Source organism: Eriocheir sinensis, unplaced genomic scaffold (genome assembly GCF_024679095.1).
Source record: "Eriocheir sinensis breed Jianghai 21 unplaced genomic scaffold, ASM2467909v1 Scaffold604, whole genome shotgun sequence".
Lineage (NCBI taxonomy): Eukaryota > Metazoa > Arthropoda > Malacostraca > Decapoda > Varunidae > Eriocheir > Eriocheir sinensis.
Window position 1 is genome coordinate 167501 of NW_026111948.1, and position 24000 is coordinate 191500.

A 24000-nucleotide genomic window follows, 5' to 3' on the forward strand; every position below is an offset into this window, starting at 1 on the left:
ATAGGTTAACAATGTAAAGGAAGTTGACCCATAATTAATATTGTCGTTGGAAAATACTTAAACGGTAAAAAAGGATAGTGGAAGAGAGGAAACAAGGAAGGAAGGTGGGAGGAAGGGAAGGAGGGAGTGAAGGTATAGTGAGAAGGAAGGAGGAAAGAAAGATAATGAAGCAAGGAAGAAAGGAAGGAAGGAAGGTGGGATGAAGGGAAGGAGGAAGGGAAGGAGGGAGTGAAGGTATAGTGAGAAGGAAGGAGGAAAGAAAGATAAAGAAGGAAAGAAGGAAGGGGTGAAGAAGGGAAGGAATGAGGAAAGAAAGATAAAGAAGGAAAGAAGGAATGGGTGAAGAAGGGAAGGAATGAGGGAAGCAAAGAAGAAGGAAGGAATGGGTGAATAAGGGAGGGAATGAGTAAAGAAAGATAAAGAAGGAAAGAAGTCATGGGTGAAGAAGGGAAGGAATGAGGAAAGAAAGATAAAAAAGAAAGGAAGGACAGACGGACGGAATTTAAAGAAAGAAGGAAGTGGGTGAAAAGGAAGGAAGGATCAATAAAAGAATGATTGATAGGAAGGAGAGAAGGGAATAAGGATCCGAGGAGGAAAAAAGGAATGACATAAAATTGTATAATAAAAATAAAGGAAAAAGGAAGGAAAGGAAAGGTGTAAAGGAAGGATACGGAGAGAAAGCCAGGAAGATGCGGAAGCGAATGGAAGAAGCATAGATAAAGGAGAAGACTTGAATCTTGGTAAGGAGTAAGAGGAGGAGGAGGAGGAGGAGGAGGAAGAGCATATATAACAGAATGAAAAGAAGGATATGATGCAGAAGGAGGATTAGGAAGGATCGAAGGAAGAGGAGGAGGGGGACAAAGAGGATGGAGATGAAGAGGAGGAGGAAGCAAATCAGAGAAGAAAAAAGGCATAGAGAGAGTGCGAAAAGCACCATATGGACGAAGATGGAAAAAAGAAGAAGAAGAAGAAGGAGGAAGAGGAGGATTACAATGTCACGATCTGGAGATGAAAGGGAAGGATTATTGATCTGATGGTGGAGAAGACGACGACGACGACGAGGAATAGGAGGAGGAGGAGGAGGAGGAAGATCAAGTGGATAAAAAGGAGGTGGGAGGCAAAGATTACAGAAATAGGTCAAAGGAAAGGAAACACAATTCTTGGAGAAAAGGAAGAGAAATGTAGGGCGAGTAGGAGAGCCTCGGAGGACGGGAAAGGTTATAGAGGAGAAGGAGAAGGAAGGGAAAGTGATACAAGAAGAAGAAGAAAAGGCAATTGAGCAAGAGGGTGAAGTTAAGAAAAATGCAAAGAAAAATAGAAAATAAAGGATGAGGAGAAAGAGGAATAGATAAAACGTAGGAGGGGGAAGGAGGAGGAGAATTGGGAGAAGGAAGATGAACTAGAAGCGATTAAAGAAGAGGAGAATAACTAGAAATCAAGAGAGAGAGAGAGAGAGAGAGAGAGAGAGAGAGAGAGAGAGAGAGAGAGAGAGGAAAATTAAGAAAGGCAACAGGAGAAAGAAAAGAAAAGTAGAAGTTAAAGAAGATAACTTAGGGAGGAAGGAAGAGGTTAGAAAAGAGAATTAAGAGAAGAAAAACAATAAATGAGACGAATACAAAGAGAAGGAGGAGGAAGAGAAGCAAGAAAGGAGAAGAGGTAGAACTATAGAGGAAGACAAGCTCACGAAGAGGAGGAGTAAGAGGAAGAGAGGAAAGAGGAGAGGAGGTTAAGGAGGATGAAATGGAGGAATAGGAAGATGAATGATAATTGGAGGGAAGCCTTATTATTATTAGCTTTTAGCCGTTTGGAAGGAGGGATATGTGTGTGTGTGTGTGTGTGTATATGTGTATATGTATGTATGTGTATATTTATGTATGTGTGTATGTATATAATTATTTCTTGTTCGATATGATTGTAAAGTAAATATGGGTTGCTGGATCCGTAGACTGTCTCACCACACACACACACACACACACACACACACACACACACACACACACACACACACACACACACACACACACACACACACACACACACACACACACTTCATATCGAAAAATTGAGTAGTGTATCCGGGCTGTGTGTGTGTGTGTGTGTGTGTGTGTGTGTTCTCAGGGTCAAGTTGTGGCTTTCGTTCATATTTGAGGAGCGATCAATGTTAGTTAATGATTCCCCATTATGGCAGGAAGTCGATGGGGGTTTGTTGTCAGAGCAAAGGGCGTAATAAGAGCAGTAGCCAGCACGCCGTAGCAGCAGATGTAGTAGTAGTAGTAGTAGTAGTAGTAGTAGTAGTACAATATCAATAGTCGAAGTTGTATTTTTGGTATTATCTTATTCTCTTAAAACCACAATTCTCTCTTTTCTTTTTCATTTCACGTTCGCTTTTCACTGATTTTCCTCCTATATTCCCTTTTTCTTCTTTCTTTTCTTTTTCTTCTCAGTCTTCTATTTTTTCTCGCCTCCTGCCTTTCCGTTTATCCTTTCCATCACTTGTTTTCTCCCTCTTCATTGACATCATTTATTTCTATTATTTCCTGTGTACTTCTTAATTTATTTTATTTTTTTCCTTTTACATCTATATATCTCCCGTCGAACTCCTTTTCTCTCTTTCCCATTTCTCCCGTTTCCCCTTCTCAGTACTAACTCATTATTCTTCCCATCTCTTTTCCATCTCCTTTTTTATTGTTTCTGTTCCTATTTCTTTATTTCTTCCTTTCATTCCTTCCTTTCTCCTTTCCTCCCTCTCTCATTCCATCTTTTGTTTCCCGCTTTTCTCCTTTATTGTATCGTCTACCTATTCCTCTCCTTTCTCCTATTCTTCCTTCACCTTCTTTACTCATGTCCTTCTGTTTATCTTTTATATCAACCTTTTTTCCTTACCTCAAACTTTCTTAATTCCTTCCTTCCCAATCTTTCTTAATCCTCCTCCTCCTCCTCCTCTTCGTCTTCCTTTTCTCATTGTCTTCCTCTTATGTTTCCAATCCAGTTATTTCCTTCTCATTCTTCTCATATTTTTTTTTCTAGTTTTGTTTTTATTTCGTCTTTCATTCCCAGTTATTCTTAATCGGCTTCCTCTTCTTCCTCCTCCCTTTGTTTTCCATTTCTTATCCATTTTTCTTCTTTTTAATGATTTCCATAACGTACTCTTCCATTACCGTCTCCTCCTCCTCCTCCTCCTCCTCCTTCTGTTTCTGCGCCTTTTCCTCCTACTCCTCTTTAATCCATCTTTCTTCTTTCTCTTCACTTTTCGCACTCCGCCACTACCAGCTCCTCCTCCTCCTCCTCCTCCTCCCCTAACTCCACCTCTTCCTTCTCCTCCTCCCCCTCCTCCTCCTCACCTCCTCCTCCTCCTTCTCCTCCTCCTCCAGCAATTCGTCAGTCATTAGCCTCCGAGAAGATTACTCTCCACATAAGTTCTGGTAATCTTATGCCTCGCCATTATGCCAGACAACCGGAGTCCCATTTTCTTTGCACCGTTTAAGCAATTTCAGGGTGGACTGCGCTATTTAGTTGGTGTTATTTTTGCTGGTGTTGCTATTGGTGTTACTACTACTACTACTACTACTACTACTACTACTACTACTACTACTACTACTACTACTATTACTACTACTACTAATATTAACATGAGTATCGTTGTTATTAATTGATTTTTTTTCCTTATATATATATATTTGATTTTTTTTTCTTGTCTTTCCTTTCTATCTTCTTGCTGTTGCTTTTCTCCCTTTCTTTCACTCTTTTTTTCTCTTAAAATTTTCTCCTCGTTTATTTTTCTTTCCTTTCTTTGCTCTTTTCTGTTTGTCTCATTTTTTTGGTCAGAGAATGTTAGCCAAATAATAATAATAATAACAGTAATAATAAAAATAATGATAATAATAATAATAATAATAATAATAATAATAATAATAATAATAATAATAATGATAATAATAAATGGTGGATACAGGTTCAGCATTTATCTCCACTTCTCGCATTAATAAGCGTTGGGAATGTTGATTAAGATTAATTAATGAAGAGAAATGAGGAGCGCGGGGGAGGGGCGGGGCGGGGGCAGAAGATGGGATGGGACGAATGGAGAAGGGAGGAAGAGAGAGGAAAGAAGGGGTGAAGGAAGACACACGGAAGCAAAATAAATAAAGGGATGGAGGGGGGAGTGAATAAGGAAGAAGAAAAAATAATATAAACTGATAAATAGATAGATATATAAATAGAGAGAGAAGACAGGGAACAAAAAGATATAACAAAAAAAATATCAGGAATTAGCATTACAGGAAGGAAAGACATAGATAAATGAATGGATTGATTGACAGATAGATAGATAGATATAGAAAGAAGTTATATGTTCAGAAAAAAAAGAAGAAGAGGAATTAAACAAAAACGAGAAAAAGAGGAAGGAATGAGGAGGTAGCAAAGGAAGAAGAAGAACATGCGGTTAAAGAAGGAAATGAAAAAAAGTAAGGAAGGAAATAAAAGTCATGAGAAAGGTATTGAAGAAGGAAAAAAAGGGGGGAAGGAAAGCGTGTGGGTAGAGGATGGAATGTAGAAGAAAGGAAGAAAGTAAGCTAACACAAAAATAAGTGAGGAACGAATTGAAGAGAGGAAGGAGATAGAAAAGAAGAAATGGGAAAAAGTAAAGGAAAGAAGAGAAAGGAAAACATGAGGATAAAGAAAGGAATGTAGAAGGAAATAAAAAAAGCGGAGAGAAAAAAAGGGAGAGAGGAATTGAAGAAAGAAAGAGAGAAAGTATATGAGGGAGGAAAAGGAAAGAAGGAATGGGAAAAAACTTTAAGACGAGAATTTTGTCGCGTTGAGGAGAATATTGCGTAAGTTATCGAGAGAGAGAGAGAGAGAGAGAGAGAGAGAGAGAGAGAGAGAGAGAGAGAGAGAGAGAGAAAATATGGGGCGTTTTTCCACACATACTCTACTAAATGATGGTCTTCCAAGTAATTGCTCGTGTGATTCCTCCCATTAGTGTGTGTGTGTGTGTGTGTGTGTGTGTGTGTGTGGTGATGGTGGTGATTTTTTTCTATAGCACGAGAGAGAGAGAGAGAGAGAGAGAGAGAGAGAGAGAGAGAGAGAGAGAGAGAGAGAGAGAGAGAGAGAGAGAGAGAGAGAGAGAGAGAGAGAGAGAGAGAGAGGGCGGGTAGGGGGGTAACTCTGGCACTCACTCTTTCGCGAGGCTGTCACTTATCGTCTGACCACGAGGCCGAACGCTGCTCCGCCCCGCTCTCTCCTCTCCCCTACTCACACACACACGCGCACACCCTCCTCCTCCTCCCCCTCCTCCTCCTCCTCCTCCTCCTCCTCCTCCTCCTCCTCCTGCTCCACCTTTTACTCCTGTTCTCGTCAAGGTCATTCAGAAGGTTTTGTTGAGCTAGTGAAGTGCCGGTGTAACGTGCGTGAGAGAGAGAGAGAGAGAGAGAGAGAGAGAGAGAGAGAGAGAGAGAGAGAGAGAGAGAGAATGGAGGGAGGAGGCGTGTGTACCTTTGTTTGTTTGCGATGGAGGAAAAGAATGGCGAGGTGAGGAAGGAAGAGGAGGAGAGAAAAAGAGGGGAGGAGGAGGAGGAGGAGGAGGAGGAGGAAGGAAGAAGAGAACAGATAACAACAGAACAAAGACTTTCAGATTTTCTTACCTGTCCTGAGAGAGAGAGAGAGAGAGAGAGAGAGAGAGAGAGAGAGAGAGAGCACACGCGCCCTGGGTTCACCTCCATCACCTGTCACGAATTTAACCAGGTGAGTTTTTTTCTTCCTTTATAAAACCGAATAATAGAGAGAGAAAGAGAGTCAGAGAGAGAGAGAGAGAGAGAGAGGTGGGAGGGTAGTGAAGAGAAAGAGGATGCTTGTTAGGAAAGGGAGGGAGGGAGGGAGAGAGGGGAGAAGGGAGGTAAGAGAGACGAAGGGAGGGGTCAGGAGTCACCTTTCTCAGTTCCGTCCACTGCGCAGGCTGGGTTACTCTCTCTCTCTCTCTCTCTCTCTCTCTCTCTCTCTCTCTCTCTCTCTCTCTCTCTCTCTCTCTCTCTTTTCTCCTTATTCCTCTCTTCTGTTTTCTCCCTTTCCTCTCCCTTTGCCTCTCTTCCTTTCTCCTTCTCTCCCTCTCACTCAATATCGCTCCATCTCTGTCTCCCCTCCTTGCTCATATTCTTTCTCTCACGTCCATTCACACACTCTCTCTCTATCTCTCTCTCTCTCTCTCTCTCTCAGGCTTCAACAGGTTATACACACGCTCTCCCACCTAGAGAGAGAGAGAGAGAGAGAGAGAGAGAGAGAGAGAGAGAGAGTCGTGTATGCTAATAGAGTTGTTTGAATAATTGATGAATAATAAGGAGGGTTTTTTTTCCTCTGAAGATAATTGTTGTAGAGTGAGAGAAAAGTGTGTGTGTGTGTGTGTGTGTGTGTGTGTGTGTGTGTGTGTGTGTGTGTGTGTGTGTGTGTGTGTGTGTTGAAGTGTTTGTCGTCCCCTTCTCCATTTTTCTCTTCCCTCCTTTTTCTCCTCTTTCTCCTCCTCCACCTCATCATCATCATCATCATCCTTTTCTTCCTCCTTTTCATAATCATCATCATTATCATCATCATCTTTATTACCTCAGTTTTTGGATCACAGTTGAGTTTTTTTCTTCTCATCGCTCCCACGGTTACGATTCTACAGTCTATTATCTTTTTCTCTTTCCCTTCGTAATGATACTTTCCCTCTATTTATATGTTTTTACTCATCCTTTCTAGCGTTACTTTTCGTCTTTTTATTTATTTTTATTCCTATCCCTCCTTCTGTGACCTTTCTGCAGTTAATTATTTGTTTTCTCCTATTCCTCCTAGTGTTCCTCTTCTGCTTTCCTGTCCCTTTGCCAGCCGCGTTAGTGAGGTGGTGACCCAGTAATGTTTCCAGCGTGATCAGTGTTGAATATTCGTGGGGGAAAAAATGGCTGTGAAAAAACGGAAGGAGAAAACTTTCGCATCACATTTTCATCACGAGGGGAGATAGTTTGGAATTTTTTTTTGTACTTTCTCTTTTTTTTATTTATTTTGTATTTTTGTTATATGTAGTAGTAGTTGTGGTAGTAGTGGTAGTAGTAGTAGTAATAGTAGTAGTAGTAGTAGTAGTAGTAGTAGTGGTAGTAGTAGTGGTGATAGTAGTGGTAGTAGTAGTAGTAGTAGTAGTAGTAGTATCGGTAGTGGTAGTCTTTATTATTCTTTTATTCTTTGTTTGGGTTTTTCTTTCCTTCTCAGTTTCTTTTATTCCTTTTTTTCCTCCTTCCGTTTTTATTATGTCTTTTCCCTTCAGTTTTTCTTCCGATGATCATTATAATATTATACCGTAAAATTAAAGCAAGCACCTTTTTTTTTTTATTATTTTCACAATGGTTCTAGAGAAAACCAATATATATAGTCTACGCTCTTTTCGGAACCCTAACTCATTTATTTCTATTTCCATTTCCATTTATATTTATGTTTCCATTTCTTTTTACATTTCCAATTCTATTTACATTACTCTTTTTATTTACATTTCTCTTTCTATTTAAATTTACATTTCTGTTCATATTATCCGAAAAAATAAATATCTATTCCGCGTTCCTATCTAAGAGAGAGAGAGAGAGAGAGAGAGAGAGAGAGAGAGAGAGAGAGAGAGAGAGAGAGAGAATATGAGCAAAGATGGAAATAGATAAGGAGGAGAGGAGGAAGATTAGAAGAAAGGAGAGAGAGAGAGAGAGAGAGAGAGAGAGAGAGAGAGAGAGAGAGAGAGAGAGAGAGAGAAGATTATATAATATCCACTGCGCTCTGCTTCATGATTTATGGAAGGGCTTTTTATGGCGCGTGTTAATGGTTTGTTGTGTTCATTCATTCTCGGCGTTTACTCTGATCTGTTCCGTACCAATTAGGGCCCCCCTTCACCCCCCCCCCCCCCCGTCACGTGGGTGTTTCGTTGTGTGGGTGACGAGGAGGCGGCGGTGGATGAAGGTGGATGTGCCGCTTTGTTTTAATGTCTGACGGGATGTGATTCTTTGTTTTTTCTCTCGCTGTCTGTGTCTGTGTGTCTTTTTGTCTCATTCCTTATCTCATTCTCTCATTCTTTATCTCATTGTCTCATTCTTTATCTCATTCTCTCATTCTTTATCTCCTTCTCTCATTCTTTATCTCATTCTCTCATTCTTTATCTCATTCTCTCATTCTTTATCTCATTGTCTCATTCTCACTCTTTATCTCATTTTCTCATTCTTTATCTCATTGTCTCATTCTCTCATTCTATCATTCTTTATCTCATTCTTTCATTCTTTATCTCATTGTCTCATTCTATCATTCTATCATTCTTTATCTCATTCTATGACTCTTTCTCTCATTTGTTATCTCATTGTCTCATTCTATCATTCTATCATTCTTTATCTCATTTTCTCATTCTTTATCTCATTTTCTCATTTGTTATCTCATTCTCTCATTCTTTATCTCATTCTCTCATTCTTTATCTCATTCTCTCATTCTTTATCTCATTCTCTCATTCTTTATCTCATTCTCTCATTCTTTATCTCATTCTCTCATTCTTTATCTCATTCTCTCATTCTTTATCTCATTCTCTCATTCTTTATCTCATTGTCTCATTCTTTATTTCATTCTCTCATTTTTTAACTCATTCTCTCATTCTTTATCTCATTTTCTCATTATTTATCTCATTCTCTCATTCTTTATCTCATTCTCATTTTTTATCTCATTCTATCATTCTTTATCTCATTCTCTCATTTTTTTATCTCATTCTCTCATTTTTTATCTCATTCTCACATTCTTTATCTCATTCTCTCATTCTTTATCTCATTCTCTCATTCTTTATCTCATTCTCTCATTTTTTTATCTCATTGTCTCATTCTCTCATTCTCTCATTCTTTATCTCATTCTCTCATTCTTTATCTCATTGTCTCATTCTTTATCTCATTCTCTCATTCTTTATCTCATTCTTTATCTCTTTCTCTCATTTGTTATCTCATTCTCTCATTCTTTATATCATTCCCTCATTCTTTATCTCATTCTCTCATTCTTTATCTCATTCTCTCATTCCTTATCTCATTCTCTCATTCTTTATATCATTCTCTCATTTTTTTATCTTATTCTCTCATTCTTTATCTCATTCTCTCATTCTTTATCTCATTGTCTCATTCTCTCATTCTCTCATTCTTTATCTCATTCTCTCATTCTATCATTCTATCATTCTTTATCTCATTCTTTATCTCATTCTCTCATTCTTCATCTCATTCTCTCATTTTTTTATCTCATTCTCATTCTTTATCTCATTGTCTCATTTTCACATTCTCCCTAATATTCTTTCTCTGTCTCTCTCTTCATCTGTGTGTCTGTCTGTTCCTGTTGGGGGAATAAAATTAATCATCTTCATTTTCTTTTTCTGCTTTTCCTCTTTCTTCTTTTTGTTCTTGTTCTTGTTCTTTTGTTATTATTCTTTTCTCCTTTTTTTCCTTCGTTTCATTATTATTAGTAGTAGTATTAGTATTAGTAGTAGGAGTAGGAGTAGGAGTTGTAGTAGTAGTAGTAGTAGTAGTAGTAGTAGTATAGATATTAATTATAGTTGCAGGAGTATTAGCAGCAGAAATAGTACAGATCAAAGAGATGTTAAGTTCCCCCAAGCCTCACATATCTACCCACCTACTTAATGACTTAGTGGACTAACTGACTTAGCTTATTCCAATTAATTTACCACTTACGAGATTAATTATGACGTAATTAACCACCACATTCCCCCCCCCCCCCCCCCCCCACACACACACTCACTCACCCACTCACTCACCCACACAGTTCACTTAGCAGCAATTTTTGGAGATTAAGTAAAGACTAATTCTCTCTCTCCCTTTCGGTTTGCCTCCATCCCATTCTGGTCTGTTAGCAAAGTTTCCTCCCTCCCTCTCCCTCTCTCCCTTCCCTCCCCTCTCTCTCCCTCCCTTGTCTCTCTCGATATTGGCACCATCAGTCTTTTGTGGACGGGAGGGAGGGAAGGGAAGGGGTGGAATGGATTGAGGGAGGGAAGATCTCCATCCAGGGAAGATCTCCATCCAGCCTTTCCTCCAGCCTCCACATTCTCTCAATTTTCTCTCTCTCTCTCTCTCTCTCTCTCTCTCTCTCTCTCTCTCTCTCTCTCTCTCTCTCTCTCTCTCTCTCTCTCTCTCTCTCTCTCTCTCTCTCCTCTCTCTCTCTCCTCTCCTCTCTCTCTCTCTCTCTCTCTCTCTCTCTCTCTCTCTCTCTCCCTCCTCTTAAGAGAGAGAGAGAGAGAGAGAGAGAGAGAAAATTGAGAGAATGTGGAGGCTGGAGGAAAGGCTGGATGGAGATTGGTTTAGGAGGAGGAGGAGGAGGAGGAGGAGGAGGTTCATCTTGTAAATGGCCTGATACTTGAGCTTCGTCCACACTCCTCCACCCTCTTCCCTCCACCCTCCTCCACCCACCCTCCTCTCCACATACCCTCCATTTCATTTACCTTCCCTCCACTCCCTCCCTTCCACATACCTTTCTCTCCACATCGCTTCTCTCTACATGCCCTTCTCTCCTCCCTCACCCTTTCCTCCCTTTCCTCCTCTCACCCTTACCTCCACCCACCTTCCCTCCACCCTCTCTCCACCCCAGACAGTTTGCCTCCACACATCTTCTCTCACCTCATTAGTATATTTCTTTCAACCTTTCTTTTTCCTTTTTTTTATCTTTTCTTTCTGTCATTAATTCAGTCTTTGTTTTGTTGTCTATTTCACTTTTTTTTTTGCGTTTGCTTATTTTTTTTTTTTTTACTATTTGTCTTCTTTCTTCTGCCTTTTTCTTCTTGTTTTTTTTTTTATTTCGTTAACTCGTTCTTCTTTCTCTCTGTGTTTCCTGTTTTATTTTCTCTTTTCCCTTTCCCTCTCCATTTAGTTTCCATCTTTTTATTTTATTTCTTTTTTGTTTCTTTAAATTTCTATCCTTCGTTGTCTCTCATTTTTTTTATTTCTTTGTGTTCTTTCATTCCTTCTTTCTTTCTTTCGCCCTTTTCTATTTATTCCCTTTTTCCTCCTTCCTTAATTTTGTCTCTTTCCCCTTCCTTTTTCATCTTCAGGTCACCATCATCATCATCATCATCATCATCACCACCACCATCGCCAGTAATTGATTGATTGATGCTGCGTGTCTTGTTTGTTTGTTTGTTTGTTGTGGTGATTATGTCATTACGTATGTGTGTGTGTGTGTGTGTGTGTGTGTGTGTGTGTGTGTGTGTGTGTGTGTGTGTCTGGGATGGTTTTTATTTGTCTGCCTGTCCGTGTGTGTGTGTGTGTGTGTGTGTGTGTGTGTGTGTGTGTGTGTCTGGGATGGTTTTTATTTGTCTGCCTGTCCGTGTGTGTGTGTGTGTGTGTGTGTGTGTGTGTGTGTGTGTGTGTGTGTGTGTGTGCGCCGGGGAGGAGGGGCGGTCAGGGTATTATAGAAAAATGATGAAATTGAGGATTTTAGATCGATAGGGAAGAGTATTGGACCGAGAGAGAGAGAGAGAGAGAGAGACTTTAATTAGGTGAAGTGAATACCCTTCTGAATCGGATTGTACTTTCCTTTTCATCTTTTATCTCTCTCTCTCTCTCTCTCTCTCTCTCTCTCTCTCTCTCTCTCCCCATAGATTCAGTCCTCTTAATTATCATATTTGCTTTTCCTTTTTCTTTCCTCCTCTCCTCCATTCTCCTCTCCCTCTTCCCTTCTTTCCTTTCATTCTGCCTTCCCTCCTTCCTTCCTTCCTTCTTTCCTCCCTTCCTCCCTCCTCCTCCTTCCTCCCTTTCCTCCTTTCATTAGCCAACAAAAGAGTAAAGAAAAATTAAGTATATTGTAAAATAAATTTGCCTTGTGTTTAAACAGAATTATTATTATTATTATTATTATTATTATTATTATTATTATTATTATTATTATTATTATTATTATTATTATCATCATCATCATCATCATTATCATCAGCAGCAGCAGCACCATTGTTTTATAGGGTTTTTTATGTGTTTAATGAGAGAGAGAGAGAGAGAGAGATTGATGGGGGTCCTTCTCAGGGAAATCGATGCACCACAAGAAACTTCTCTCCGGAGTAATTAGAGAAAGCTTAATTACCTCCCTTTTCTCCTGTTTGATTACCTCCCTTTCTCCTCCTCTCCTCCCTCTCGCTCTTCCTCTTCTTCTTCTTCTTCTTCTACTGGTCTTCTTCTTCTTCTTCTTCTTCTTTCTTCTTTTTCTATCCTTTCTTCCCCTTTTCTTCCTGTCGTTCATTATTCCATCTTTTCTTTCCTCTTTATATCGTCATTTTTCCTTTTCTGTTTTCCCTTTCTTCCACTTTCTCTTTCTTCCCTCCCACTCCCTTTCTCGTCTTCTTCCTCTTCTTCTATCCGTTCTTCCCCTTTTTCTCACCTCCATTATTCATTCTTGTCTATTCCAGCTTTTCTTCTTCCGTCATAATTTTTTTTCTTTAATTTCAGCTTCTTCCATTTTCTCTTTCTTTCCTCCTTATCTCCCCCTTCTATCTTCTGTCGCTTCTTCTCTTATTCTTACCTCTGTTATTCTCTCCTATTCCACCTTTTCTTCCTCACTCATCGTTGTTTTCCCCTTACTATTTCTCCTCCTTAATTTTCCCTTCCTTTCTCTTCCTTCCCTCCCACTCACCCTCATCTTCTTTTTGTTCCTATTTCCGCTCCTACGCCTATTGTATTGTTTAGCTTCCCATCTTTACTTTCCTTTCTTCATCTTTCTTTGCCCTTTTATCTTTTCCTTCTTTCTTATTTTCCTTTTCATCCCTTTCCCTCTTCTTTTGACCCTTCTTCCATTTCTCTTGTCTATTATTTTCTATTTTTCCAACTTTCCTTCTTGCGTTTTCACTTTTTCCCTTTTCCTCTTTCCATCTCCTTCCCTTTTCAATTCTTTCTATTATATTATTCTTTGTTTCCTTCCTCTTCTATTATCTTTCTCCCTTTTTTCATCTATTCTCTTCTTTCCATTCTTCCAACTTCTCTTCTCCCTCTATTGTCGTTTTTCATCTCCGTTTTCCTCCTTCCCTCCTTTCTCTTCCCCTCCTTTCTCTTTCTCTACCCCTCCTTTGCTAATTATTTCCTTTCCTTCTTTTTATTTTCCTCAATCTCTTTCGGTGCCCCTCCCATTACTATTATTATTATTATTATTATTATTATTATTATTATTATTATTATTATTGTATATATTTTCATAACATTTTTGTATATTTCTGCTAATTCGTGTATTGGTCAATGAGAGAGAGAGAGAGGTTGGGGTCGCTTTTCATGGCGGCTTTTATGGGTTGGTTGTCGCGTGTTGGTAATTTTTTACATTTTTTTTTATCAAATTATATCATCCGTGTGTGTGTGTGTGTGTGTGTGTGTGTGTGTGTGTGTGTGTGTGTGTGTGTGTGTGTGTGTGTGTGTTTGAATGCCCTTTTACACTCTTATCTTCACCTCTAAAATAAACACACACACACACACACACACACACACACACACACACACACACACACACACACACACACACACACACACACAGTTAGTACATTGTTATCGGGTATAAATTTGCCTTTATTTGTTTATGTGTGTGACTGTGTGTATGTCCTTGGCAGTGTGTGTGTGTGTGTGTGTGTGTGTGTGTGTGTGTGTGTTTGCTTGTTTTTGGGGTGAAGATAAGAACGTAAAACCCCCTTTCTCTCTCTCTCTCTCTCTCTCTCTCTCTCTCTCTCTCTCTCTCTCTCTCTCTCTCTCTCTCTCTCTCTCTCTCCCCCCCCCCCCCCGTGTTGACTGTTTGCTCTGTGTAACTTAATTTGTTTCTCATAATATATAATTTCCTTGTATTGGTGTTGTCATGTTCTTCGTAATGTGTGTGTGTGTGTGTGTGTGTGTGTGTGTGTGTGTGTGTGTGTGTGTGTGTGTGTGTGTGTGTGTGTGTGTCGCCAGATCCCACGCCTTGCCTTTTTCCCGGTAATGAATGAATTGACGTTATTGTTCTATTTTATGTATTTTGAGTATGAAGAATGCTCATATGAATCATCCTCTTCTAGGTACGTGGTTGTAATGGTACTTGTGTTAGTATCTATGGTGGTGGTGGTGGTGGTTTTGTAATTACTACTAACGCACTACTACTACGACAACATAACTACTTTTTTTTTGTTACTTTTCCGCCTATGGCACCGGTAGGCTTTCTTGGTGATGCCTGAAGGTCCGCCCCTCTACTACTACTACTTCTACTACTACTACTGTTATTACTACTTCTACTTCTGCTACTACTACTTCAATTGTTCTACTGCTATTACTTGTACTACTACTACTACTACTACTACTACTACTTCTACTACTACTACTGTTATTACTACTTCTACTTCTGCTACTACTACTTCAATTGTTCTACTGCTATTACTTGTACTACTACTACTACTACTACTACTACTACTACTACTACTACTACTACTACTACCACTTCATTATTATCATTAGACGTAGATAGATAAAGAGATAGGTAGGTAGACATAGAGATATATATATAGACAGACAGATAGATAGATAAAAAATAGATAGATAGACAGATAAATACGGCGACTCCTACTTTTATAAATGTTAACAATACTTCAATTAATATAACTAGTAACAATAATTGGCGTCTTATCTCTAACCCGTGTTCTCCTCTTCCCCAGGCTCCATAATGTTCCACGTGCGCCGCCGCCCTGCAGACCACGGGCCGCGCAAACGCAAGAAGAAGCCTGTGAAGGGCGCGGGAGGAGGCCACGGCAGCGACCATGACCACCACCGCCCGCGGGACCCCCACTTCCTACCCGACAGGCTGCCCTTCCTCGTCGAGCTCGGCCCTGGTGAGTACCCGGAGGTGGGGAGGGAGTTGGGGTACTTTGGTGGTGGGTATGGGGTTTGTTTTGCTCAGGTAAGGGGTTGAGGTTCCTTGGTTGGGTTTCAGAAAGGTGGTAACTGGGTGATGACTTTGGTGGGTGACTGGTGTGGGGTTCGGTTTGGTGAGGGTTGGTATTTGGGTTCCTGGGTAGGGGTTCAGAGAGTTATTATTTGTGTGAGGTTTTTGCTGGGTGGGTGACGGGTGTGAGGTTGGGTTTGAGGATAAGTGATGCGTGTGATTTGAGGTACTTTGGTGGTGGGTGTGGGGTTGTTATGCTCAGGAAAGGGTTTGAGGTTCCTTGGTTGGGGTTCGGAAAGGTGGTAGCTGGGTGATGACTTTGGTGGGTGATTGGTGTGGGGTTCGGTTTGGTGAGGGTTGGTGTTTGGGTTCTTGGGTTGGGGTTCAGAAAGGTACTATTTGGGTGAGATTTTCGGTGGGGGGTGAAGGGTGTGGGGTTCGGTGTGATTTGAGGTTTGTTTGAGGTTTTAGGTAATGTTGGGGTAGGTTGGGTTCAGAATGGCGGGGTTTGAGGTTTATGGATGAATTTGGGGGATTGGTTGGCTGTGTTGGTGAGGTTCGTTTTATTCTGTCAGGTTTGGTGCTTTGTGAGTTCGTGTTCAGAAACGTGTGAATGTAGGTTAATCAGGGGTATACTAGGTAAGTCTGGTGTTAATTATTGTTTCTGGAAAAAAGTTGGAAAGTTTCGTTTAGTCGGCGCAGCATCTGTGGTCATATGCCGGAGAGAGACTGGAGGGGGAAGGAATTATAGGAGAAGAGATCAGACCCCAGGAGACGGGACACAACCCCCGATTAATACCTGGTACCTATTCACTGTTGGATGGACAAGGGCGTAGGGTATCGGAAAAGCCGCCCAAGTTTTTCCACTCCGCCCGGGAATCGAACCCGGGCTCTCTCGATTGTGAGCCGAGTGTGCTAACCACTGCACCACAAAGCCCCCTATTGTTTCTGGAAGATGGGAACATATTTAGCGACATTCTGGGCTCCCGTAAGGCGTACATTGTGGCCTTTTCATATATTTTCATTTTAAAAGAGTATAGAACAGCTGCGTCCTGCCCTTGGTCCTAATGGTCTTAATCCCAGTGATGTGAAGCTCAGCGTGACAACATGCTCATCCTCTGGCTCCCTCTCCTTGCCAGGCCGGGTCGTAGGTGTCTCGGTGCACGTTCCTCTTGATGGTGCAATAATATACGCGAGAGTCTATCTTGGGACGGCTTGGAAATGTTTCGTAACTCTGATATTGAAAGTGATCGCCAGTTCAGCATTCAATATTTCCTTCATGGCATGTTCTCAATACTTCAAAAGAGTCTTATTCGCTCCTTTGAAAGCCTGTTTATGACCTTCGTGATAGTATTGATGCTTTCGATCTCTCTCTGGCTCGTGGTGATGGAGTCTTCTTTACTGCGAGTTCAAAGGGTTCAAAGGGTTGCTTAGACCTTTGCGATAAGAGTTTACCATTGTGTTCTGTCATTGTAGTGAAGATATATATGTAGTCTCTATTATAATGTTCTGGTGGTGGTTAGATTTGGTTAGGTCAGGCTAGGTCAGGTGAGATCAGGTTAGGTTAGGTGAGGTCAAGTTGGGTTTGGTCAGGTTAGGTTAGGTTAGGTTTGGCTTGGTTTGGTTAGGTCAGGCTAGGCTAGGTTAGGTTAGGTTAGGTGAGGTCAAGTTAGGTGAGGTCAAGTTAGGTTTGGTCAGATTAGGTTAGGTTAGGTTTGTCTTGGTTTGGTTAGGTTAGGTTAGGTCAGGTGAGGTCAGGTTAGGTTAGGTGATGTCAAGTTAGGTTTGGTCAGGTTAGGTTAGGTTAGGTTTGGCTTGGTTAGGTTAGGCTAGGTCAGGTGAGGGACTCTTGTTAAATGCAGGTTGAGAGATCAAAAGGGGGACGTTGCCTAGGGGTCCGGGGTCTACGATATAAGTTTGTCTTCGTTTTTTTGTCTTAATTAATAAAGGAACAGATATATGTGTGGTGGTTAGGTTCGGTGAGCTGAGGGAGTCTTGTTTACTACAGGTTCAGAGGGCAAAAAGGGGACGTTGCTTAGAGCTATACAGTCTGAGTCTCCCTTTATGTTCTGTCTTTGTAGAGGAACATATATACGTGGAGAGTAGATTTTACCATTCTCTCGTTAGTTTACTGTTGGTTCAAAGGTCAAAAAGAGGACATTCCTCAGGGCCGTACGATATGAGTTTACCTTCGTGCTTTGTGTGTCTACAAGAGCAAATATATGTGTTAAATAGATTGTAATACCCTAGTGGTAGTGTGGGGGGGGGGTTGCAGTGGTGGTGCAGAGATTAATTTTGGTGTTAGTGGTGATGATAGTGGAGATAATCGTGATTGTGGTGGTGAAGATAAGGGGATAAATGTGGTGTTAGTGGTGATGAAGATGGTGACCGTGATATTGGTTGTAGTTATGAGTTTGGTGATGCTGGTGGTGTTGATGTAGAGAGGAAGGTAGTGGTAATAGTAGGGTAGCTCTCCGCTCTCCACCTCTACCTCCCCCCAGACGCGTGCAGCTCAAAACAGTGATACAAACGACACATTTTTTCCACATTAACCCCCATCCACCCCCCCACCCCCCCCCCAGACGCGTGCAGCTCAAAAGAGTGATACATACGACACATTTTTTCCACGTTAACCTCCCCCCTCCCCCAGACGCGTGCAGCTCAAAACAGTGATACAAACGACACATTTTTTCCACATTAACCCCTATCCACCCCCACCCCCAGACGCGTGCAGCTCAGGACAGTGATACATACGACACACTTCATCCACATTACCACAAAACTAGAAATATCCTCCACCATTCTTCCACTTCACTGCTTGACTGGCCGCTTTCCTCCGCCATAATTTCCACTTTTGTTACTTTTTCTTTCCTCCATCTGCTCCGCCTGTCCTCCATGGATTTTAAATATCTCCTTCTTTATTCCTCCGTATTTCCTCCACTCCTTCATATCCTTGCTTCTCTATACCTTCATAACCTCCACCTTTATTTTGTTTTGCCCTCCTCCACCTCCACCTCCTCCTCCACCTGTTCTCTCTGCCTTCAAAGTCCCATCTCCTGATTTCTTTTTCCTCCACATCTCCTTCCACTTCTTGCTTCTCTCCTTCATCACGTCTCTCTTTGTTTTCCTTTCTCTTCCACCTTCTCTCCACCTGTCCTCTGTGGATCCTAAATTCCTTGTCTTTCTCATTCATTACATTCATTTCTCTTCCATTCCTCCACCTCCCTCCTTGCTCTTGTCTTTCACCACTTCCATCTTTGTTATTCCTCTCTTCCACCTTCTCTCCACCTGTCCTCTGTGGATCCTAAATTCCTTGTCTTTCTCATTCACTACATTCATTTCTCTTTCATTCCTCCACCTCCCTCCTTGCTCTTGTCTTTCATCACCTCCATCTTTGTTATTCCTCTCTTCCACCTTCTCTCCACCTGTCCTCTGTGCTTCCTAAATTCCTTGTCTTTCTCACCCATTCCTTAATTTCTCTTCCATTCCTCCACCTCCCTTCACCTCCATCTTTGTTTTCCTCTTCCTTCCACCTTCTCTCCACCTGTCCGCCATGTCTCTTAAATTCATTCTTCTTGTCTTTTCCTCCATACCTCCTTTCCTCCACTTCTCTCCCAGCTTCTCTCCTTCATCACCTTCACCTTACTTTTAGACTTTCCTCCACCTCTTCCACCTGTCCTCCCAATCCCTCCTTCACCTCTTGTCTCACGCCTCCACTACCTCCTTTTTTCCTCCATCCCTTCTGATGTGAGTATGACACGTTCCTTTGTGTCTCTTTCCTCCTCCTCCTCCTCCTCTTCCTCCTCCTCCTCCTTCCTCTCTTTCTTCCTCCATCTGAACATATTAAACTTATGTAATTGTCTCTCCAAACCGTCCATCTTTCCTCCTCCTCCTCCTTCTCCTCCTCCTCCATCATTCTTCCTTCCTCTACCTCTACTGTTTATCTCCTCCTTCAGTCATCCGTCAATCCCTCAATATTCTTTCTCCTCCTCCTCCTCCTCCTCCTCCTCCTCCTCTTATTTTTCCTATGCAATTTTCTTCCCTTTCCTTATCTTTTTCTCATCCTCCAATTCCTTTTAGCCGTATCCCATTCTCTGCCCTTTTCTCCTCCTCCTCCTCCTCCTCCTCTCCCTATCCATATCTCATCTCCCTTTGCCTTATCCCTTTCTCTCTGACGTTCTATCATCTCTTGCCTAAAGCCTCGGGAAGATTGGTGGCGGTGGCGTGGGGGCGTGGGGGGGGGGGGGAGAGATTACGGTGTTGGAAGTAAACAGTGTGGGTGGGTGGGAGAAATATATTGTTTTGGTGATGAAATACGCACTGCAGATGTTGTTGTTGTTGTTGTTGGTGGTGGTGGTGGTGTGATGATATAATTGAGGGTGATGAGAGTGGAGATGAGGGTTGTGCAGTGGTGGTGCAGAGAGGAATTTCGGTGTTAGTGGTGATGATAGTGGTGATTGTGGTTGTGAAGATAAAGAGAGAAATGTGGTGTTAATGGTGATGAAGATGGTGACCGTGATAATTGATGTAGTGATGATTTTGGTGATGTTTATGGTGTTGATGTAGAAAGAGGAATGTATTGGTGGTGATGATGTTGGAGAGAAGATTATGTTGGTGGTGGTGTTGATGGTGATTGGTAGTGACGGAGAGGGTAGAGAAAGAGGTGTGGTGGGAGTATGGTGGTGATGGTGGTTGTGATGAAGGGAGTGATGGTGATTGCTGAAATGGTGTTAGTGGTGAAGGTAATGATGGTGGTAGTTGAGATGGTGATGTTGGTGTCAGTGGTGAAGGTAGTGATGTTGATAGTCGAGATGGTGATATTGATAGTGATAGCAGAGGTGGTGGTGGTAATGGCATAGATAGTATAGTGAAGTTAGTGATGATGATAGTGATGTTAGTGGTGATGGTTTAGATAGTGATAAAGACATTGATGGTGATGACGATGGTGATAGTATTGAAGTTAGTGATGATGATAGTGATGTTAGTGGTGATAGTTTAGGTAGTGATAAAGACATTGATGGTGATGACGATGGTGATGGTATTGAAGTTAGTGATGATGATAGTGATGTTAGTGGTGATGGTTTAGGTAGTGATAAAGACATTGATGGTGATGACGATGGTGATAGTATTGAAGTTAGTGATGATGATAGTGATGTTAGTGGTGATGGTTTAGGTAGTGATAAAGACATTGATGGTGATGACGATGGTGATAGTGAAGTTAGTAATGATAGTTGAGATGGTGGTGGTGATGAGGATGGTGGTGGTGGTGGTGGTGGTGATGAGGATGATGGTGGTGGTGGTGGTGGTGGTGATGAGGATGGTGGTGGTGGTGGTGGAAACCCTTAGATCTTTCAACAGCCTCGGCGTCCTCCTCATAAAATACTTCTACATTAAAGGTCACTCCGTTAAAAGGTCGGCCGCCGGAGACTCCACCCAACGCACCTTTTCCTGCTCCACCTCCTCAATCCACCTCCCTTTTACATCTCCTCATCACCACCTCCTTCCTCCATCTCCCTCCTTTTCCTGTACCCTCCACCTCCCTCCTCCACCTCCTCGATCCAGCTCCTTCCTCCACCCCCCTCTTCTACCTGTACTTTTTTTTTTATCCATCTCCTCCTCCACCTCCCTCGTCCACCTGCACTTAGCTTATATTAACACCTCCTCCATATTCCTCCACCTTCTCTTCATTCCTTTTACCTTCACCCAACTTTCTCCACCTCCATCTTATGCTTCTCTCTCTCTCTCTCTCTCTCTCTCTCTCTCTCTCTCTCTCTCTCTCTCTCTCTCTCTCTCTCTCTCTCTCTCTCTCTCTCTCTCTCTCTCTCTCTCTCTCTCTCTCTCTCTCTCTCTCTCTCTATCTATCTATATCTATCTATCTTTCTCTCTTTTCCCCCACTTCATGTATCACGCCCTTAACTCATTCACTCCATCTCTATCTCCACTTCAGTTTCATTACCCATTTCCTCTCCACTACAGATAGATAACACACACACCCACAACCTTCCAAGTTCTCATTCCATCCTTATTCTCCGCCTGTCACTTCCTTAAACTCATCCTTCAGCCTTCCCTTCACGGCCGCATCCCAAACTCTCCCACCGTTGCCAGATTATCGTACTGAGAGCACAGTATTTACCGGTTTCTGACGCCTAACTATTGCCAAGAAACATCAGGATCTAACTCGTTTAACGATAACTATAAATGAGTTTCGTTATTGGAGCCCAGAAGACAGTTTTTGGGTAGGAAGTCGGGAGATGTAAGCGGCTGAGTACGACAATCTGGCAACGTTGAGCTCTCCCTGACTTAAGAGACATCAGTTATTACCAAATCAAAAGCCAACCTCAGCATTTCAACTCTATATCGCCTTAGGAATATTCTTACTTCAGCTTCAGTTACATTTTCCTTGACATACTCACGCCATGCTACTATTAATAACACTCTCCTTCCTTCCACTGTCTCCTCCATTCCTTTTTTTCTACTTCTTATTTTCTTCCATCGTTTCTTCAACTCTTTTCTCTCCTCTCCCTTCCTTACATCATACCTACCTTTCCTCCACCCTCTCCTCCATCTCTCCACCCTTACCTACTCTCTCTTCTCTATTCCTCTCCTTCCCTCCCTCCTTTCCTGTCCCGTACAAGTGGTTCAATGAAAGCTCGAAGGGAACGCTGTGGCTCATACTGATACTGCTGGAACTGAGGGTGTCAAGGGAGGGAATGGTCTTACACTTAATATGGGCGTAGAAAACAGTGAAAGGCTTGTGCTGTGCTAATGTCACCTTTAAAACGCACTTAGATTATAGAGGAAAGAAAATTATAAATACAAGGAAGGTCGAGCTTGTAGTGTTTGTGTAAGTCTTATCTGATTCTCACTTCCCCTTTTGATTGATTTCTCTCACCTCTCCTTCAGTCTCCCACTCCCACCCACCCCTTTCTCTCTCTCTCTCTCTCTCTCTCTCTCTCTCTCTCTCTCTCTCTCTCTCTCTCTCTCTCTCTCTCTCTCTCTCTCTCTCTCTCTCTCTCTCTCTCTCTCTCTCTCTCTCTCTCTCTCTCTCTCTCTCTCTCTCTCTCTCTCTCTCTCTCTCTCTCTCTCTCTCTCTCTCTCTCTCTCTCTCTCTCTCTCTCTCTCTCCACTAGACGATTCATAAATCAAAGTTAGAGAGAGAAAGAAAGCGATAGAGTAGGAGGAAAAGAGGAAACGTTTAAGGAAGAAAATGGAAAAAAAAAGGAAGAAAGGAATGAAGAATAGCAATAGAAGAAATGACAGTGGAATAGGAGGAGGAGGAGGAGGAGGAGGAGGAGGAGGAGGAGGAATGTCTATGCTCTGTGATCTTAGTTTTGGAGGGAAAATCACGAGCATGTCTTTCCTCCATTATCCCTACTTTCCTCCTCCTCCTCCTCCTCCTCCTCCTCCGTGTCCACATTGGTTATAAAATCTCTCCACGGATACTGAATGGAGAGAGTTGCGGATATATAAGATAACGCCTCCACCACTGCACTCCACTCTACTCTATTCAGGAGCATTAAGTAGCAGGCTTTTTTTTTTCATTATTGTTTTCTTCTTTTTTTACGCCCTTCAACTGTCTCCTCTGCTGTAAAAAAAAGATGTCTGTTCTTCCCTTTCTCTTCCTCCCATTCTCCCATAGTCACCCTCTTCTCTTTTTCTTTCCTCCCCTTTCCCTCTCTTTCTCCTCTATTCCTATTCACTTCTCCCTCCTCTTCTTCCTCCTCTTTCTTTCTCTCTATTCGTCTTACTATCTGTCTATCTATCTATCTCTTCCCCTTTCTCTGTTCTTCTCTTTCCATTCTATCCCAATCTTTATCTCTTCTTCTCTTTGCCCTTCCTTTTCCCCTTCCTCTCCTCCCCCTTCCCCCTTCCTGCACCCTGTATGTTCTTCCCTTTCTCTTCCTCCCATTCTCCTGTAGTCACCCTCTTCTCTTCTCTTTCCCTCCCCATTCCCCCTCTCTCCTCTAATCCTATTCACTTCTCCCTCCCTCTTCTTCCTCCTCTGCTCCCTGTCATCCGTTCCGTTTCTGTCCAATTCCAAAACTATCAATTCTTTTCCCTTTCTCTCTTTCATCCTCCCTGTCTTTTTCCTTGCCAATCTTTCTTTATTTCTATTCGCCTAACTATCTGTCTGTCTATCTGTCTGTTGTCCTCTCTCTGTTCTTCTCTTTTCCCCATCTATCCCAATCTTTATCTCTTCCCCTTCCTGTCCTCCCCCTTCCTCCTCCCTTCCTCTCCCTCTCTCCCCCCCCTTCCCTCCATACAACTTTTTCATCCTAAAACTTTTCTTTGTCATTCACGTGTCTTCTTAGAGTCACTTATTGCCCGTTATGTGTGTGTGTGTGTGTGTGTGTGTGTGTGTGTGTGTGTGTGTGTGTGTGTGTGTGTACGCTTCTCCCCTCATCCATATTCATCCTCCTTTCTCTCCCCTTCCCTTTCATCCCTATTTATCTTCCCTCATTCATCCATTTAACATGAATAAAACAACAACAACAACAACCAATTACTACTATTACTACTACTACTACTACTACTACTACTACTACTACTACTACTACTACCACAGCCATGGAAAATAAGCAACAAACTTAACAAGCCATTATAACTTTGAACGCAGGAAACCGGCATTACCGTTGTTGTTGAGAGAGAGAGAGAGAGAGAGAGAGAGAGAGAGAGAGAGAGAGAGAGAGAGAGAAGGGTGGGATGGGGAGACTGCAATGGAGAACGACTGACAGACAAACAGGCAGGTAAGAGAGAGAGAGAGAGAGAGAGAGAGAGAGAGAGAGAGAGAGAGAGAGAGAGAGAGGAGCCGTACTGTGAGATACCACTTCAATCTCTCTTCTTACACTTCACAATCCTCCTCCTCCTCCTCCTCCTCCTCCTTCCTCTTTTCTCGACGCCTTCTTTCCTGCATTCGATTCACTTCCCTTCCTTCCCTTAGTCCCCCTTCCTCTTTTTTTTCTCCCTCCCTCCCTTCTTTTTCCTTTTCTAATATCCCCTTTCTCCTCCTCCCCTTTTTCACCCCCTTCCATCCTCCCTCCCTTATCTCCACTCCTCACCCTTTCCTTCCTTCCCTTAGTCCCCCTTCCTCTTTTCTTCTCTCCT

The 24000-nt window shown here is 42.1% G+C and overlaps 1 pseudogene; it reads left to right on the top strand.

The window, feature by feature from the left end:
• The window catches only part of LOC126993357 (afadin-like), a 59486-nt pseudogene that overhangs the window by 494 nt on the left and 34992 nt on the right, over nt 1-24000 (top strand).